This window comes from Glandiceps talaboti, chromosome 1, assembly GCF_964340395.1.
Source record: "Glandiceps talaboti chromosome 1, keGlaTala1.1, whole genome shotgun sequence".
Taxonomy (NCBI): domain Eukaryota; kingdom Metazoa; phylum Hemichordata; class Enteropneusta; family Spengelidae; genus Glandiceps; species Glandiceps talaboti.
The window spans coordinates 7,267,688-7,277,445 of record NC_135549.1 but is presented as its reverse complement, the minus strand read 5'-3'; positions in this window follow the sequence as shown (position 1 = coordinate 7,277,445).

The window sequence follows — 9,758 nt, the reverse complement described above, 5'->3', positions numbered from 1 at the left end:
GTGCTGGTGAATCGCATGTAAATGAGAGTGAGTGATTCAGTGAGTGAGTGAGTGAGTGAGTGAGTGAGTGGGTAACTGAGTGATTCAGTGAGTGAGTGAGTGAGTGAGTGAGTGAGTGAGTGAGTGAGTGAGTGAGTGAGTGAGTGGGCGGTTGAAGGATAATGAATTAATGACTTTAATGGAATGAAAGCGTGACGAGTTAGATTTTGAGTCAGTCGTTCAGATAGTGGGGGGGGGGGGGCTGAGCGAGTGAACGAGGGAGTGAGTGATTGAATCGATCAGTCAGTCAGTCAGTCAGTCAGTCAGAGTGAAATTATGTGCACAGTCCCTCTATCACCAGACTAATTCCAAACTGGTACAGTATTACATATTAAAAACTTCATGAAGTTTTAAAAAATATATGTAATACTTTACCAGTTTGGAACTAGACTACTCACACACACACACACACACACACACACACACACACACACACACACACACACACGCACATACACACACACAAACACATACACACACAGATATATATATATATATATATATATATATATATATATATATATATATATATATATATATATATATATATATATAGTTTTGGTAGTACTGGAACTCTTTCTTGGGTGTTACACCCAAGAAAGAGTTCCAGTACTACCAAAACTATTACGCTCTGCCACTGCGGTATAGAACACTGTCTTAGCAGATTGATACTCACCGAGTTATATATATATATATATATATATATATATATATATATATATATATATATATATATATATATATATATATATATATATATATATATATATATATATATATATATATATATATATATATATATATATATATATGATAGGACAGTGAGACGTAGGTGATAATGGAAGAAACAGAAGAGTGAGATAAACCATAGACAGTTGTGGAGAATATAATTATATTGATATACATAATTATCGTAGGAAGAAGGCAAGTCAGTCAAAGGCAGGGGGGGGGTCAATACAATACCAGAAAGATTCACTTTCATCCAATAATCATTTCTTATAACAGGAAACACGTCTAGATGTCAACCTAAAGTCATGTTTATCAATGACCACATCCTTTCCTCTGCCACATCCTTTCCTATGTTATTGCAGTTGCTGTTGACACTACAGACCGCTAGAATCCACTCAGAAAAGTTGCAGAACTGAAGTCGCTGAACAGATGAAAAGTACTTCTGTCAGCACAGCCAAAGTGTAAGCAATAACTTAACCCTACAAATTTACATAAACACCCACAAAGAACTATACATTTAATATGTATATGTCCATATATGCATATATATATACTGCTTGATCAAACCTGAGATCCTTTCGACCTTCACCATTTACCTTTGTAATGTTAGAGGGCGCTCACACTTATTTTCACGAAACTATTCAAGCAAATACATGCACGTACGCGTGCATGCATCGGTACACACACACACACACACACATCCATCCATCCACCCATCCATCCACCCACACACACACCCACACCCCCACACACACAATACATACATACATACATATACACACACGTACGTACGTACGTACGTACATACATACATACATACACACACATACATATATACATATATACATACATACATACATACATACATACATACATACATACATACATACATACATACATACATACATACATACATACATACATACATACATACGATACCGACGGCTTCAAAGGACTGGGATTAAAGAAATTTGACCTCATTATATATAAAATATCACGTTATTTTACCAGGATAAATCGATTGTGCTGTGATGTTAAATGTAAAGAAGAGATATGAACACGACATAGTCTTCGGTATGTGGACCGTTTGCCAGTGTATATATACTAGTAACAACGACGATTCTATAATCTGCACCGATGCCATCATAGATATCTTGATGAAGATCGCCCTCATCGTTCACGATACGTCCATTTCAAGCCTAATAGTATGGGACCAGATGTGAATGCATCCCGTGGACAGTTATCACAAGATTAGCAAATGAAGATTACTTGATTTCACTCAGAGATATGGAGGACTGGCATTTAATATAGGTGAACCGTCCAAAGAGAATAACATAGAGTGAACATGCAAAGACTATTTATAAATATCTGACACAAGTGTCAAATACATGTACAGAAATATCAAATGTTCTGTAGTTTCAAATAATTGATGAGGGTATGTTAGTTGCATTATTACCAAAGTAGGTCTAGTAAGTTCATATTTTTGCAGTTACTGTTACAAAAAAACCCCCAAAAAAACATGCTAGCAAGCAAACACATAAACACATGTACAGGCCAACAACAACAACAACAACAACAACAACAACAACAACAACAACAACAACAACACCTAAAATATATTGAACACATATTGCCTGGCCATGAGGGCTATAGCACCCGTTTATTACACCCGAGGGACTGTGAGTTACCAGAATCACATGCTATTTCCCGAGGCCAAAGGCCGAGGGAAATAGCATGTGATTCTGGTAACTCACAGTCACGAGGGGGTAATGAACGGGTGCTATAGCCCGAATATAGGCCAGGCAATATGTGTTTTATAATATACCTCATGCTGTGAACTCGCGGTGGCAGACGACATCGTCAGAAGCTCCCATTTTGACCTGCTGTGAACGCGCGGTGGTCACGTGACCATGTAAAAATTGATGGGACTATTTCCCCAAGGGAAGTAGTCATTCTATTTTCCTATCACGTGACTGATTCTAGCGAATCATGGCACAGCATTATCACTAGGTATATTATAAATATAACTATGTTGACTCGCATAATGCGAATATGAATATGTCGATAGCTTCACACTCGGGGCAAGATGCAGTGCCTTCTTGAAGTGACAAAGGGTAATGTGAAAGCTGAATCTGTTAATTGAAATTTCTTATTAGTATCGCACAGTATATTTACCGAAGCAGGCAAACATATACAATTACTTTCATTAATCTATTTACTAAATTACGTGTATTTTCAAGCCTTAGTTCTCAAGAGATTGCTTCACGATCAAAACTCATTATCTGTGCAAATGAACATTAATATGTATATGTTTTGTACCAATATCTAATTAGTACTTGTAATTACCATAACATATACGTGTGGCAATTTTCGATTAGAACAGTATTTTTTGAGATAACACAAATAACATACATACATACATACATACATACATACATACAGACAGACAGACAGACAGACAGACAGACAGACAGACAGACACAGACGGACGGACGACAGACACCTCCCCTTACGGGAGGTAAAAATAAAACAGTTGTACAAAGATGTGCATTCGTATTCCTGTGCACCATACATCTTGATACAAAGACATCGTAACTTCAAAACGGAGTTACATGTATTTATAATTTGATTAAAGAAATGACAATCATCAAACGACAATGTAATGATACATCAGCGTTGCAAATCTAGTCTGGATACCAACATGGTATCGAATCATCTCTAACCCCTTAACTCTCTAAGAGAGATCTTAAGATTCAGCACTACACTATTGCAAATCCCAATTTCATTTCGAAAATCACATGGCGGGGGTTTCTCATTCGGTATATGTCAGTTCGAGTTCATTAAGGTAGGTATGTACTATATCATGGCTGACATCCCACGTGGAAAAATGTGCCATGCTACGCCAATTGTCTGTTAAATTGAAAACAAATGTATAGCCTGTCTGCCTACTGGTTGAATCTCCGCTCGGGTATAAGTGTCACAGATCCAGCTACTCGACAAACGTGTAAAAGAAACTTTCAATTCAACATTTCCTTGCTGACATTACGTTATAATATGTCATGAATGTAAATGCAAATATTTGAAGCTATAACTGGAGTATCTTACTTTTCTATCAGACAATCGACAATATATTAACTAAAAATTGTTAAAATATGAATAATTAGGCAATATACATTGTTAATGATGGCTTTTGCCATTTTACAGACTTTTGTATTCGTTTTATTCCTTTGTATTTTTACTTCTTGGTATTTTTAATGTATATATTGTATATTTTTATCTCGACACAGTGTGAGAAGAGCCTTTGGCTCAACAGTCTATCGAGTTTAAATAAAGTCAAATAATAATAACAATAATAATAATAAATAATAATATCTAACGAAACAGTCTCAAAAAACATTCCAATTGCAACTTTAAGTGACTTAAATTTTTTTTAGTATCTTCATCTTGTCTTTCCTTTATGGTGCATATGAAGCGATTTTAAGCCCGCCCCCCCCCCACCCATGTTGAAGTGGATACAGCTTATAAGCTATCACACATCACATGACGTAATCTGTACAATGTCATACAATAGAAGATCGTTTTTCGGTGTTTAATTTACCCATGTTGTCATGAATTGTAACGGTCACGTGACATTTGTTAATCAAAATTTCGAGTATGATCAACACAGACACTTGTGTCCCGAGATATTTTTTTCAAAATATGATAAAATATGGATAATAGTGATGTATTTTGGCCGACAATATGTGAAGGGGGTAAAATAACACGGGTTCCTAGGATCGGTGTATGGACTTACACGATCCTAGGAATCCGTGTTATTTTACCCCCTTCACACCTTATCAGCCAAAATACGTCAATAGTGTCAATATTTTATCATATTTTGAAATATATCTCGGGACACAAGTGTCTGTGTTGATCAATAAAATACGATGTTCTGTGAAGTTCTTGACCCCTTCGCAACCCGATTATATATTGCATAGTAACGCAGCAATAAATAAATATACAGGCCAGTGGAGACGGGTGTGCTGTGTTGTGTCACAGTGATAACTTTGGCTGGACAAACGTACGTACCTCGTCATGTCTTACACGTAACACTCTGCGGCAGTTCTTCAATATCACGGTGACATTGATTACCCACCCTATGTTCGTTAAGAAATCGTAAATAAACGAAACCTGAAAACTAATGATATTAACGATTAGCAATTAAACAAGGATTATATACTGATTGAAGCTCGTTTACGGAAGTGTGTTGTGGACGTGCTTCTTCAAGTAAAATACTTTATTGTAGGACAGCATAGACGTAGAACAATTTATTAACTACATACAAAATATTGAAAAAAAAGTGTTGCAAAAATTAAATGGCGGGAAAACAGTACCGAACACTTCCCGCCCAAATTTTTCGTAGTAAATCTTCATTTTTCTGCAAATTAAAACTGGGTGCATTTACAAAAGTTATCAAATTTTTGTTTAAAGTTGGCTGCATTTACAAAAATTACAAAAATTAAAAACGTGGTTGCATTTACAAAACTTATCATAACAATATTGTGTCCATATTTCATCGTATTAGCCTGGACGCCAGTTAGGCTAAATGAAACTTGAACAGAAAAGGTGAGTAAGTTAAACTCTATAAGGATCAGAGTATCTTAAATCTAAAAATCGAGTACCTTCAATGTGCTGGTAAATCTGCTTGTGTATACAACTTACAAGGGGAGGGTGGGTAATATCACTGAAGTGCGCCCTCAAGAGGTAGTGGCGTTCGAAAGATAACTTTCTTGAGAGTCGAGAACGAAGTATAGACCAAGCATCCCTGGAATATCCGCTGTAGCTTTTTATCTCTGTATAACACTCAGTCAAACTGCAAGATCTAGTGGAGAGACATTAATCCGTCATTGGGGAGGGGTATTAAGCGAAGATTGCATCAATACGTATTAAGCGCTAAAGGAGATAAATGGCCAATCCGTGATCTAATCCAGTTAATGAGAGGTAGAAACCGCAATATATGACAACAAGTATGACTCATCGATTGAGAAACAACTCCAAGTTTTCACTACCGAGAAATGGGAAGTATACACCAAGCATGTAACAGGTCTTACACGAAGTCAGTTGGAGATTCTACTTGATCCTCTTCGGGGTCAATTTTAAATATGATATACCGTATGTTCAAATACCCGTACAATACAATCTAAACCAAATCAAATAAGATAACATGTCAAGCACGGTATTGTCATCAGATCGTCTTATTTGAGCCCGTACGAGTAATTTTGAGAAATGACTCTTTCTACCCCCTTCCCCCAACAACAAATCTCGAAACGCATTTAGTTCTTTTAAAGTGTCCCTTTCTCGCTTCGATGTATCTCTCCTCCTCTCTTACCTTTTTATCTCAGTTTCAACCGCTCCATTTGCCATAATATTAGTTCAATCCATTCTTTGCTTCTACGAGCTCCCTTCCTCGACGGTCAGTTTCTTTCCATCGTTTCACAATTTTATACTCTTTAAAATTGTCGTTTATCTTCGGTTCTAATACAGTGAAGTTCCACGCCTTCCCCATTTTTCTTTGCCCACAGTCTAACTTGTTGTAATTTCCTCCCACCTACGTGTAACATTGTTGTGAGCGTTCGATATCCTCGTTCTCATTAATTTCTTACCTCTTGCCCTCCCCATTTTAGTTTGATCTCTTTTCCTACCTCCTATCCCTTTTCCTTTCATTTGCTAAATGCTTTCTCTTGAATGTCACAGTTCAAGTTTTCCAAGAGATGTACATGTATGTGTATAGATCTCTGACAAAAGTAAAGGATGCATTGCATAGAATGTTAATGTGTGTGTCAAGCTTTCATTTTCGTTATCGCACGCTGGGACACAAACCTCAAAACTCATTTACACTCTCCAAACTGGTTTCTATTTCTGCCTGTGATCATTATGTATGTTATCTTGTGGACTATGAGATTACAGAGAAAACACTGTTGATATCAAATACTACGGAAAGGTAAACGTCGAAGTTGTGTGCATTTGCTCTAATACAACTTTCTTTCGAATCGTTTTAAACATGGGCATACACACGTCAGGGCAGTTCGTGCCGTTTGCAGTACGTAGCTCCTACACATAGTTACTCAGACCTAATTATACGATATAGTTATCTTTCGAGGACCTAATTATACGATATAGTTATCTTTCGAGGACATCGTTTCATAGTACACAACTATCAAATATTGCATATGCACGTCTTTGTAACCAGTTAAGTGACTGACAAATCCATGACGGAGTTCCGTCATTGCGCTGGTATTTTTTTCACGCAATGTCCCGGATGGAGCGACAGTCGGAAATCAGCTTTTCCTTCACGGTTTCATTCTGAGAAGGCAAATGGTAGATTGAAGTTTTGATTCGCTCCTTTTTTGGTTTCCTATAACTCCATACCACGAAGTTTAAAGGTTTTTTTTCAGATAGCGGCCCAGATTGACAAGATTAACAGAAAACATGACATGAGCACAAAATAGCATTTTTTTAAGAATTAAAATTCCTGTGTGGTAAACATCCATGACCAACTACCGTTGCAGATAATCCTAAGTGTCAAGTTTTACGACCAGCGACCAGACAAAACTGGGTATCAGGGATGAGTCATACTGAATGACGTCACCACAACTACTACACATCCAAACAAATGGAGTGCGAGTGGTAACAAATCGATCACGATCCGAACCAAGCTAATGGGGAATTCTGAAGCTATCCAAAATGCTAAATTTTAACCGTTGTCACTGATTAATATATACTGCGTTGATGACAACTTAAGTTTAGATACAGACCATTGCGATACTAGATATCTAATTAATTCAATACAGTTTTTTATCTATGGTTTGTTACATCGACGTGGAAATGGAAATTTGCCACTTTTCCTCGTATCTCTGACTACAACACAATCTAGACGCTTGAGAACACGACTACCTGAACTGTCGAGATAGATTAGGCTAGTTGAGAAAGATTTCCGGATTCCTTACTTCAACATCGCCAGCTGGTTACACTGTAACACACGTAGCAAATACTTGCGTAGGCAATGTTCTATTTATTCAGGGTCCTTGTGCGTGGGAATCGTGATCTTGTACAAGTTGTTGCTACTATTATATACGATTAAATTATATAGATTCGAATCATTTCTATTATGCACAAAGACAAAGATTTTTAGTGTCGTGTGATGACGTTCAAGATAAAAATAGAAAACTCATGAATTCCCTAGGAAAATTTAAAGAAAGCATTCCGGGCAAAAATGCGATCGAGTAGCTTGGAGCAGCGGATTGCTGATTCTGACAGAGAGGGCGCCGTTTTAGTAATTAGATATCCCACATCACGTTTGCAAATTTTTGTCAACTTCAGCAAGATCTCGATATTTTGTTTGTGATATGTAATTGTCAAGCTTATTTGTCCACTTTGTTGTTATCATTTCATTTTGTTTGTGTTGTTGATAATCAGTGCTAAAATACTTAAGATTTCGTGAACAAACGGAATACTTAATAACCGAATTGGATGAAAGATACAAATATAATTATTAAGGTTGAATTAAACTGACAAACAAATAAATTGGCTGACAACGACCGGCATTGCAACAGGTAAAATATATACAATATTAGTCTAAACTTCCAAACAATGTTTACTGCTTACATTTACGTGAGTTTTTTTGGAACTAGGTGTTTTTAAATTTTGGTAAATCTGACACGTTTTAGACGAAAAAAATGAATCCTTATAAGAATGCAATGACCGCGTTTCGTGGTTAAATGCACCAGAAACGTCTTGTAATTAGATTGGTTGCGGTTTGAAGTGGCTTGTCCTATTTATAGTAAGATGAGTCAGGCTGCACGGCTATAAACTTGTTAAACACATCTCGACGTTCTCACATACGAAGTGTCCCCCAGAGAAACGTCGTAGGGCTCGTAAAGAGACACCCCGATTATGATGTCAGAAGATGGTGTGTTGACTACAATCAAGCTAGTTGCTACCGTGTTACATTTATCCAAAGGTTTATTAGAAAACCACTCGAATTCAATAAATGATAGAAAAAATCGAAATTTCTATGTCTCCACTCAGATGATGATTCATACCAACTTGCAACTTATTTAATGATGTAGACATCCAGTCACCACCATCGTTTATGCAACATAAAAACCAGGGACGCCGCAAGACCATGACAATTCAAAGTTTCCGACAGACTATCTAAACACGATTAATTGGAATGAGGTTGTCTTGAACTTGGTATCTGGTTTATTTATAATAAAAAACATGGGGTCATATAATGTGTGTCCTTGTCCTTGCTTGTAACACTGGGAAATTATATGGTTCACCTTCAGGCTATACGTAATATCTATGTATATATGTACCTATTCTGGAATCGTATCATTTTAACGAGAAACACTTCCTCTCTGTATTACCTTGAATTTCTATTTGTTATCCAATCCCATTCTGAAAGTTATCCATTCTGAGGCTAAATTATTGGTTTATTACATGTAAAATTGCTTCATCAGCAATGCACAAAGCTTCAATTTAGTAACACAGTTTCAGTCAAAAGACATAAAAAAATTATCTTGCTTAAAACGGAGATTTTATGATAATTGGCGATTCTAAACTTTAGTAAATATATACACACCGAATCTATACTGACTTCGGAATACCACAGGTTTCTTTCAATTTCTTTGATTACCTTAGCAATTATATGCCATTCAACATATTTCAAATGACACCGTGTGTTTCAGTGAGAAGAAAATATCAAACGAAACTATTCTTTAATGTGTTACATACGACCTAATCACATATACTTTTACTTACTTACTTACACACACACACACACACACACACACACTCACACAGACACACGCACAAACAAACAAACACACACACACACACACACACACACACACATACATACATAGACACACGCACACACACACGCGCGCAATTTTATATATTCATATCTTACAAAAATACAAAATATATTTCTCTTGGAGCCAAAAATG